The sequence below is a fragment of the Pristiophorus japonicus genome, chromosome 14 (assembly GCF_044704955.1).
Source record: "Pristiophorus japonicus isolate sPriJap1 chromosome 14, sPriJap1.hap1, whole genome shotgun sequence".
NCBI classification, from domain to species: domain Eukaryota; kingdom Metazoa; phylum Chordata; class Chondrichthyes; family Pristiophoridae; genus Pristiophorus; species Pristiophorus japonicus.
In genome coordinates, this window is record NC_091990.1 from 55,896,930 (window position 1) to 55,908,422 (window position 11,493).

Genomic DNA, 11,493 nt, shown 5'->3' on the forward strand with positions numbered 1-11,493 from the left:
TATTAACCTTTTCAATTCCCTCCTGTACTTTCTGATTATTAACTGAATTTTGCTCCTGACATTTGTCATAAATCTCCTTTTTCTGTTTGATTGCAACGTTTGGTTTGGCATCCAGTGTGCATTAGCTTTGGATGCTCTACCCTTTCCCTTCAAAGGAATATGCCTAGTTTGTACCTGAACTATCTCTTCCCTGAATGCCTTCCATTGCTCTGTTACTGCTTTAATCTGCAATTGCCTTTTCCAATCTACCTGTTCCAGGTCAGTTTTTAAATCATTGAAATCCTTCTCGATCTCTGTGCAGCCTTTGACACAGTTGGCCACGACATTCCTCTCCAACGCCTCTCTTCCGTTATGCAGCTAAGTGGAACTGCCCTCATCTGGTTCCACTCTTGCCTCTTCTCTGTGGTAGACAGAGATTCACCTGCAATGGCTTCTCCACCTACTCCTAAAATATTACCTCTAGAGTTCCTCAAGGATCTATCCATTTTTCCCTCCTATTTCCCATCTACATGCTGCCCCTCGGTGACATCGTCTGAAAACAGAGCATCAGGCTCCACATGTACGCTGACAACTAACCCACTGCACCGCTCTCTACGCCTCCACTGCCTCTGATTTGTCACGCTGTTTGTCCAACATCTTCTCCTGGATGACCCGCATTTTCCTCCATTCAACATTGGGAAGGCCAAAGGCATTGTCTTTGGCCCCAGCCACAAACTCCGTTCCCTCACCACAGACTCCATCCCCATCGCTGGCCTCTGTCTCAGGCTGAGCTAGACTGTTCACAACCTCAGCGACCTATTTGACCGTGAGCTGAGTTTCTGACCCCATGACAAAGATCAGCTACTTTCATTTCCTTCATATCATTCGTCTCTGCCCCTACCTCAGGTTCTCTTCTGCTGACTCCCTCATCCATGCATTTGTTATCTCCACACCTGACTATTCCAATGCTCTCCTGGCCGACCTCCCATCTTCCACCCTCCATAAACTCTGCTGACCATATCCTGACCTGCACCAAGTCCGATTCACCCATCACCCCTGTGCTCGCTGACCTACATTGGCTCCTGATTCATCAACACTTTGAATTTAAAATTCTCATCCTCATGTTTAAATCCCTCCATGGCCTCCCCCCTCCCTATCTCTGTAACCTCCTCCAGCCCTATGATCTCTATGCTCCTCCAATTCTGGCCTCTTGTGCATCACCCACTTCCCTTGCACTACCATTGGTAGCCATGCCTTCAGCTATCAAGGCCCTGAGCTCTGGAATTCACCCCCGAAACTATTCCAATGCTCTTGAGGGAAGTCTTGCGACAGCTATATAAGGTATTGGTGAGGCCACACCTGGAATACTGCGTGCAGTTTTGGTTTCCATATTTACGAAAGAATATACTTGCTTTGGAGGCAGTTCAGAGAAGGTTCACTAGGTTGATTCCGGGGATGAGGGGGTTTACTTATGAGGAAAGATTGAGTAGGTTGGGCCTCTACTCATTAGAATTCAAAAGAATGAGAGGTGATCTTATCGAAACGTATAAGATTATGAGGGGGCTTGACAAGGTGGATGCAAAGAGGATGTTTCCATTGATGGGGGAGACTAGAACTCGAGGGCATGATCTTAGAATAAGGGGCCGCTCATTTAAAACAGAGATGAGGAGAAAGTTCTTCTCTCTGCGGGTTGTAAATCTATGGAATTTGCTGCCTCAGAGAGCTGTGGAAGCTGGGACATTGAATAAATTTAAGACAGAGATAGACAGTTTCTTAAACGATAAGGGGATAAGGGGTTATGGGGAGCGAGCGGGGAAGTGGAGCTGAGTCCATGATCAGATCAGCTATGATCTTATTGAATGGCGGAGCAGGCTCGAGGGGCCGTATGGCCTACGCCTGCTCCTATTTCTTATGTTCTTATGAAACCTTTCTGCCTCATCAGCTCTCTCTCCTTTTAAGACCCTCCTTAAAACCTAGCTCTTTGACCAAGCTTTCAGTCACCTCTCCTAAAATCTCATTCTTTGGTTCAGTGTCAATTTTTGTCTCATTACGCTCTTGAGAAGCACTTTGGGACGTTTTCCTATGTTAAAGCCACTACATAAATGCAAGTTGTTGTTGTTTTCAGCTAATGTCAAGTTCTGGATGATCAAGCACCTCTTATAACTTAACCTTGGCACGACCAAAGCATCTTGTTTGGCTCTTACTTAAAACTTTAAACCTTAGCACCCAAATGTTATCCACTCCTTTGTCATCTCCAGACTGTTTTGGCCTTCACAAATTGCAACTCATCCAAAACTCTACTGCTTATATTTTATTTCACACAGTCCCATTCCCGTGTTACCCCTTCCGTCACCAACCTTAATTGATTTCTTATCTGTCTACTCATGGATCCCAAAATTCATGTCCACAACCATGGCCTTGACCCTCCCTACATCTCCAGCCCTATATTCCTGCATGTCCCCTCCAGTTGCCCAACGCTGTCCATCTCTGCAGCCCCCTTATCTCCACTACACTTACCGCACAAAGCCTTCAGTATGTCAGCCACACACTCTCAAATGCTCTCCTTAAAGCTCTCGGCTTTGCCATTTTTCTCCTCCTTCAAACGCCACTTCAAAACTTACATCTTTGATCCTGCTTTTGGTCACCACCCCTAACCTTTCACCCTTCACTGTTCAATGATGGTTCTTTTTGCTGCTGTGAAGTGCTTTGGGATGTTTTATTACATTAAAGGTGCTATTTATCTGCAAGTTGATGTTATTGTTTATATACAGCAATAAAAAGAGATTGAAATGATAGGGACATATCTGCAATTTAAGTTGTGATATATCTGTATCCCACTGCAGTCTAACTTTCAGTCTAACACCTCTTTGCACTTTATAAGGTCTATACTCAGGGCAGCTTCTGAGCTGTTTCCTTTCAAATTGCTCTATCTATACTGTGCTAATGGCTTTCCCTCTGAATCTTTTAATATTAAACTCATGGGTTCCTCAGGGCTCTGGCCTCTCTCCTACACTTCTTCATTCAATGCTCTCTACTCATAGAATCATACAGCAATAGAAGGAGGCCATTTAGCCCATCTGACAGGCAAAACAACTTTCACTGTTGCAACAGTTCTTGTCTTTGCTACTTTGTCAATGTTACCACGGTCAGTGATTCTCTAAGTGTTACTCTTATTCCTTCTAAGTTCCAAATCAGTTGTTTTGCCTCTATTTCCACACTTTTTTTATGCGATTGTGGGATGTGGGCATCGCTGGCAAGGCCAGCATTTATTGCCCATCTCTAATTAACCTTGAGAAGCTGGTTGTGAGCCGCCTTCTTGAACCGCTGCAGTCCGTGCGGTGAAGGTACTGCTTCTTCTTAGGCAGTCCCCCGGAGTCGAGGATGACTTGCTTCCACACTAATATGAGTTCTCAGATGACTGATAAGTCCAATGTGGGATCTACATGTGCTGTCACAGGTGGGGCAGACGGTGGCTGGAGGGTCAGGTGAGTGGGGGGCTTGGGTTGTCGTGCGTTACTTTCGCTGTTTGCATTTGGCTTCCACGTACTCCTGACGAAGAGACTTGAGGTGTTCGGCGTCTTCCCAAATGCTACTGCTCCACTTTAGTGATCTTGGGCCAGGGATTTCCAGGTGTCGATGGGGATGTTGCACTTTTTCAAGGAGGCCTTGAGGGTGTGTTGGAAGCGTTTCCTCTGCCCACCTGGGACTCACTTGCCGTGTTAAGGCTTGTTTTGGGAGTCTAATGAAGGATGTGGCCCGTCCATTGGAGCTGATCGAGCATGCTCAATGCTATGATGCTGGGGATGTTGGCCTGAGCGAGAACACTGACGTTAGTACACCTATCCTGCCAATGGATTTGCAGGATTTTGCAGAGGCAGCGTTGGTGATACTTCTCCAGTGCTTTGAGGTGTCTGCAGTACATAGTCTATGTCTCCCACAGTGCTGTTAGGGAGGGAGTTCCAGGATTTTGACCGAGCAACAATGAAGCAACTGCGATATATTTCCAAGTCAGGATGGGTATAACTTGGAGGGCAACTTGCAGGTGATGGTGTTCCCATGCGCTTGCCGCCCTTGTCCTTCTAGGTGGTAGAGGTCACGGTGTTGAAATTAAGACTTACTGCACAGTGCTTTTCTCAACTCATTCCTCCCAGGGACTTCAAACCTGTGAAAGTCCTTGCCTCCCTCAGCCTCTCCGTGCTCCTACAATCCTCAGATTTACACATCCAACATCAGGTAATCACTTCTCTTTTACTGTTTCCAACCTTGCTGGTACCCTACACGACTTAGCCATGTCAAGCACAGCAATTTGAATGTCACACAAGGGCAGTAGGGTTGGAATTTATGCTTGAATTGCTTGTCTTTCTCACTTATAATAAGTATATAAAAAACAATAAGGGAAGGTCACTCAGGCCATCAAAACTAGTCCACCCGTGCGTTTAGGATCTGTTGGCTATTCTGTGCTAGCTAACATATTAACCGTTCATCTGTGCTGCAGCCCAACCACTTTCCGGTGGCTTCTCTGACTGAGCAGCCATTATTTCTGCATGGATTCCTTCAGATAAAGCACTGTGCTATCATGGGCATGCAACTCTCAGAATCAAGAGACAATTTCAGCTCAGTTGAGTTTGAAAATGATGTTTTTTTAGCTTTGAGACAGCCCACCCTGATTGCCCTCGGAAACATTCTGCAACAGCACCACGGAAAACGCACATGCATTACAAACCCTCATCCGCTCATAACTGGATGCTAGAGAAACTGGGAACACAGCAACATTATGCATTGGGTTTGTTCCTGGCCAGTTCCAGAGCAAATCTAAACAGTTGCATTGCAACAACAACTTGCATTTGCATAGCATCTTTAATGCAGTAAAACGTCCCAAGGCACTTCACAAGAGCATAATCTGACCAGAATTTGACAGCGAGTGTAATGTATGCACTCACTGGTTTGTAGAGCTGTTGCATTGGGAGTGGCTTAGCCAGTCACGTGATGTTTACAAGACTCAATAAAACCCCAGCCAGTTGGGTTCAGGGGTTCCACGATGAGGCAGGTGGATGTGAGCCTGGTGGATGAACTGGTAATGTGTAGTGTGATTGTTAAACCTTTTGCTAATAAACCAACTAGTTCTTAATAGTAAAGTGTTGCTATGAATTCTTAAGCAAAGAACCCATGAAGCAAATACATCACACCAAGCTACAGAAAGAGATTTTAGGATAAGTAACCAAAGGCTTGGTTAGAGAGGTAGGTTTTTAGGAGGAGGAGAAAGGTAGAGAGGCGGAGAGGTTCAGGGAGAGAATTCGAGAGCTAAGGACCTCGGCAGCTGAAGGCTTGGCTGTCAACGGTAGGGCGAAGGAAATCAAGGATGCTCAAGAGGCCAGAACAAAGAGTTCTCAGAGGTTTTAACTGCATGGTAGAACTGGACTACAGGTTTCAATAAATAAGCACTTTGAAAAAAAATAAAACTGCCCCCACCCCCCCATGGCTCAACGGGTGGATGCACTGCCCACTGTTGTAATGGGTAGTACAGACCTGGTCTGAGCTGAGTCAGCCAATCTTTACTGAAATGGCAGGAAGAGCACCACAACTGGCTTCAGTATCCTTGGGTTATGGAGGGCAAGAGGCGGATTGCTCTCCAGTGACCCCTGCATGGAAAGTGCATGAGGGGGGACTGTTATATATGATGCTTGTTTGTTGTGTGATGTCTGTAACACTAAATGTACCCTTACTCTGTACACACCCTACCTGTTCACCAGAGGGTGCTGCTGCTGGAGACCTAAGGGTTCCCTGCACACTGTAGGTAACCCAGTATAAAAGAAGCTCACAGCTTGGTGTCCTCACTCTAGGAGCTGCAAATATAGGACTACAGTTTACACAGTTCAAGTATCATACCCTGCCTCATGGAGTTATTGCCAAAGGTGCCTACATACACCACAGGGACGAGATTTGAAAGGCCTGCTGGCACTCACTGGGGGTGAAATTGGTTATGGCGGTCGCACAATACGAGCGAATCGGCAGCCCACTTCACAGCCCGCCTGATTTATTTTTCCATTGAACTCAATGGGTTGATGGTAACAAAGGCTGTTTTCCTTGTGCCTCCTTGACCAGAGCTGAATTTACTGCTCACAGTGCTGCCTGAGCAGCATGTTGTACAGCTTCAGGGGGTAGCACCCTCGCCTCTTTGAGTCAGAAGGTCGTAGGTTGAAATCCCACTCCAGGGACTTGAGCACAAAAATCTAGGCTGAGACTCCCAGTGCAGTGCTGAGGGAGTGCTGCACTGTCGGAGGTGCAGTCTCTCGGATGAGACATCTGCTCTCTCAAGTGGACGTAAAAGATCCCATGGCACTATTTCGAAGAAGAGCAAGGGAGTTATCCCTAATGACCTGGCCAATATTTATCCCTCAAACAACATAACAAAACAGATTATCTGGTCATTATCACATTGCTGTTTTTGGGAGCTTGCTGTGTACAAATTGGCTGCCGCATTTCCCACATTACAACAGTGATTGCACTCCAAAAGTACTTAATTGGCTGTAAAGTGCTTTGAGATGTCCGGTGGCCATGAAAGGCGCTATATAAATCCAAGTCTTTCTTTCAGTTATACTCTATTGATTTGCAATATAGCTCAGCATTCTGCTTACTTTGTCAATTGTTGCTAGGCAATGACTGGACATTGTAAATATTGAGTCTACCATCACTTTTAGATCTTTAGATCATTCAACGCTATTCATCATCATCCGATTCAATTTTATTTATCATAATATTGCCTGCTTACCAATTCTGCTGATGGTTTTAACCCTACCTGCCTGGTGGGAACCATGCAAGTGGGCAGTTAAAATTGCCTGGGCTACTTACCCACGCAAGCTGCCAGGAACCCACCGTTCCAAATTTTAGCTTGCTCTTCTCAACCGGCATCAAGGATACCTGGCCAAAGCTGGCAGGGTCCTTGTTCACATATGCATGTCAGATCCTATCAACAGCAGTAGATTTCATTCCTATCGTCATTTTTCCCTCCAGGTGTATACATAGAAACATAGAAAATAGGTGCAGGAGTAGGCCATTCAGCCCTTCGAGCCTGCACCACCATTCAATAAGATCATGGCTGATCATTCCCTCAGTACCTCTTTCCTGCTTTCTCTCCAAACCCCTTGATCCCTTTAGCCGTAAGGGCCATATCTAACTCCTTCTTGAATATATCCAATGAACTGGCATCAACAACTCTCTGTGGTTAGGGAATTCCACAGGTTAACAACTCTCTAACTGAAGAAGTTTCTCCTCATCTCAGTCCTAAATGGCCTACCCTTATCCTAAGACTATGTCCCCTGGTTCGGGATCTCCTCATCATTGGGAACATTCTTCCTGCATCTAACCTGTCCAGTCCCGTCAGAATCTTGTAAGTTTCTATGAGATCCCCTCTCATCCTTCTAAACACCAGTGTATAAAGGCCCAGTTGATCCAGTCTCTCCTCATATGTCAGTCTCGCCATCCTGGGAATCAGTCTGGTGAACCTTCGCTGCACTCCCTCAATAGCAAGAACGTCCTTCCTCAGATTAGGAGACCAAAACTGAACACAATATTCCAGGTGAGGCCTCACCAAGGCCCTGTACAACTGCAGTAAGACCTCGCTGCTCCTATACTCAAATCCCCTAGCTATGAAGGCCAACATACCATTTGCCTTCTTCACCGCCTGCTGTACCTGCATGCCAACTTTCAATGACTGATGAACCATGACACCCAGGTCTCATTGCACCTCCCCCTTTCCTAATCTGCCGCCATTCAGATAATACTCTGCCTTCGTGTTTTTGCCCTCAAAGTGGATAACCTCACATTTTTCCACATTATACTACATCTGTCATGCATTGGCCTACTCACCTAATCTGTCCAAGTCACCCTGCAGCCTTTTAGCGTCCTCCTCACAGCTCACACCACCACCCAGTTTAATGTCATCTGAAAACTTGGAGATATTACACTCAATTCCTTCAACTAAATCATTAATGTATATTGTAATGAGCTGGGGTCCCAGCACTGAGCCCGGCGGCACTCCACTAGTAACTGCCTGCCATTCTGAAAAGGACCCGTTTATCCCGACTCTCTGCTTCATGTCTGCCAACCAGTTCACTATCCACATCAGTACATTACCCCCAAGAGCATGTGCTTTAATTTTGCACACCAATCTCTTGTGTGGGACCTTGTCAAAAGCCTTTTGAAAGTCCAAATACACCACATCCACTGGTTCTCCCTTGTCCACTCTACTAATTACATCATCAAAAAATTCCACAAGATTTGTCGAGCATGATTTCCCTTTCATAATTCCATGCTGACTTGGACCGATCCTGTCACTGCTTTCCAAATGCACTGCTATTTCAGCTTTAATAATTGATTCCAACATATTCCCCACTACTGATGTCAGGCTAACCAGTCTATAATTACCCTTTTTCTCTCTCCCTCCTTTTTTAAACAGTGGTGTTACATTAGCTACCCTCCAGTCCATAGGAACTGATCCCGAGTAGATAGACTGTTGGAAAATGATCACCAATGCTATTTCTAGGGTCACTTCCTTAAGTACTCTGGGATACAGACTATCACGCCACGGGGATTTATCGACCTTCAATCCCATCAATTTCCCGCTTTATAAGGATATCCTTCAGTTCCTCCTTCTCACTAGACCCTCGGCGGTCCCTTAGTATTCCCGGAAGGTTATTTGTGTCTTCCTTCGTGAAAACAGAACCAAAATATTTGTTTAACTGGTCCGCCATTTCTTTGTTCCCCATTATAAATTCACCTGAATCTGACTGCAAGGGACCTAGGTTTGTTTTCACTAATCTTTTTCTCTTCACATATCTATATAGCTTTTGCAGTCAGTTTTAATGTTCCCAGCAAGCTTCCTCTCATACTCTATTTTCCCCCTCCTAAATAAACCCTTTGTCCTCCTCTGCTGTATTACAAAATTCTCCCAGTCCTCAGGTTTGCTGCTTTTTCTGGCCAATTTATATGCCTCTTCCTTGGATTTAACACTATCCTTAATTTCCCTTGTTAGCCACGGTTGAGCCACCTTCCCCCTTTTACTTTTACTCCAGACAGGGATATACAATTGTTGAAGTTCATCCATGTGATCTTTAAATGTTTGCCATTGCCTATCCACCGTCAACCCTTTAAGTATCACTCGCCAGTCTATTCTAGCCAATTCACGTCTCATACCATCGAAGTTACCTTTCCCCAAGTTCAGGACCCTAGTCTCTGAATTAACTGTGTCACTCTCCACCTTAATAAAGAATTCTACCATATTATGGTCACTCTTCCCCAACAAGATTGTTAATTAGTCCTTTCTCATTACACATCACACAGTCGAGGATGGCCAGCCCTCTAGTTGGTTCCTCAACATATAGGTCTAGAAATCCATCCCTTATACACTCCAGGAAATCCTCCTCCACCGCATTGCTACCAGTTTGTTTAGCCCAGTCAATATGTAGATTAAAGTCGCCCATGATAACTGCTGTACCTTTATTGCACGCATCCCTCATTTCTTGTTTGATGCTGTCCCCATCCTCATTACACTGTTTGGTGGTCTGTACGCAACTCCCACTAGCGTTTTCTGCCCTTTGTTATTCCGTAGCTCCACCCATATAGATTCCACATCATCCAAGCTAATGTCCTTCCTTACTATTGCATTAATTTCCTCTTTAACCAGCAACATTACCCCACCTCCTTTTCCTTTCTGTCTATCCTTCCTAAATGTTGAATACCCCTGGATGTTGAGTTCCCAGCCTTGGTCACCCTGGAGCCATGTCTCCGTGATGCCAATTACATCATATCTGTTAACTGCTATCTGTGCAGTTAATTCGTCGACCTTATTCCGAATACTCCTCGCATTGATCCATAGAACCTTCAGGCGTGTCTTTTTAACACCCTTTGCCCCTTTAGAATTTTGCTGTAATGTGGCCCTTTTTGCTTTTTGCCTTGGGTTTCTCTGCCCTCCAGTTTTACTTTTCTTCTTTCTATCTTTTGCTTCTGTCCCCATTCTACTTCCCTCTGTCTCTCTGCATAGGTTCCCATCCCCCTGCCATATTAGTTTAACCCCTCCCCAACAACACAAGCAAACACGCCCCCTAGGACATTGGTTCCGGTCCTGCCCCGGTGCAGACCGTCCAGTTTGTACTGATCCCACCTCCCCCAGAACCGGTTCCAATGTCCCAGGAATTTGAATCCCTCCCTTCTGCACCACTCCTCAAGCCATGTATTCATCTGAGCTATATGCACCACGACAACTGGTTGTTTACCCTCCCCCTTCTAAATATCCTGCACCCGCTCCGAGACATCCTTGACCCTTGCACCAGGGAGGCAATATACCATCCTGGAGTCTCGGTTGCGGCTGCAGAAACGTCTATCTATTCCCCTTACAATAGAATCCCCTATCACTATAGCTCTCCCACTCTTTTTCCTGCCCTCCTGTGCAGCAGAGCCACTCACGGTCCCATGGACTTGGCTGCTGCTGCCCTCTCCTGATGAGTAATCCCACTCAACAGTACCCAAAGCGGTGTATCTGTTTTGCAGGGGGATGACCGCAGGGGACCCCTGCACTAACTTCCTTCCACTGCTCTTCCTGTTGGTCACCCATCCCCTATCTGGCTGTGTAACCTTTACCTGTGGTAAGACCAACTCACTAAACGTGCTATTCACGTCATTCTCAGCATCGTGGATGCTCCAGAGTGAATCCACTTGCGGCTCCAGTGCCGCAATGCGGTCTGTCAGGAGCTGCAGCCGGATACACTTCCCGCATATGTAGTCATCAGGGATACTGGAAGCATCCCTGACTTCCCACATAGTACAGGAGGAGCATAACACGTGTCCAAGCTCTCCTGCCATGACTTAACCCCTAGATTAACTTAATTTGGCAACAATAATGCTAAAGGTTACTTACTGATAAAGAAAAGAAAAAGAAAAAATACTCAACAATCACCAGCCAATCACTTACCGCCTTGGCTGTGACATCATCTTTTGATTTCTTTCAACTTCTTTTGTGCCCTCTCTCCCTGCTGCAGCCGCACCAGCTGGGCCTTTATAGGCCGCTGCAACGTCCCCGAACCTCTTGTTGTGACGTCACACTTCGTTTTCTTTTCTTCCCAGGTCGGGGAGTCAGCACTGATGGGGAAAACAAGACAAAGCAACATCTCCCGCTCCCACTTGCCCGAACTCTCCCACTTACCAAACTCTCACCTTTGCACTCTGACCTGCCGCTGCACTCCAAGCAAGACTGCACCATGCCCCATCTTTTTATACTGTTCCTAGCTGTCTCATCACTGGTCTCTTTAGGGAACCAGTTTTTACTAGCTGTCCAATTAACTAAGCTAGCTTGCTTGTTTGTCTCTGCTTAAACCTACAAGAATCCTCTCTGTTTAATATTGCAGTTTTACTTAAACTTATAATCTTATTTTACCTTTAGATGCTACTCGAAATTGTCACTAGTAATTTACACCAACTTTGAAATGGTTTAAAAGATATTAACCTTCAAAGTTCTCCCAC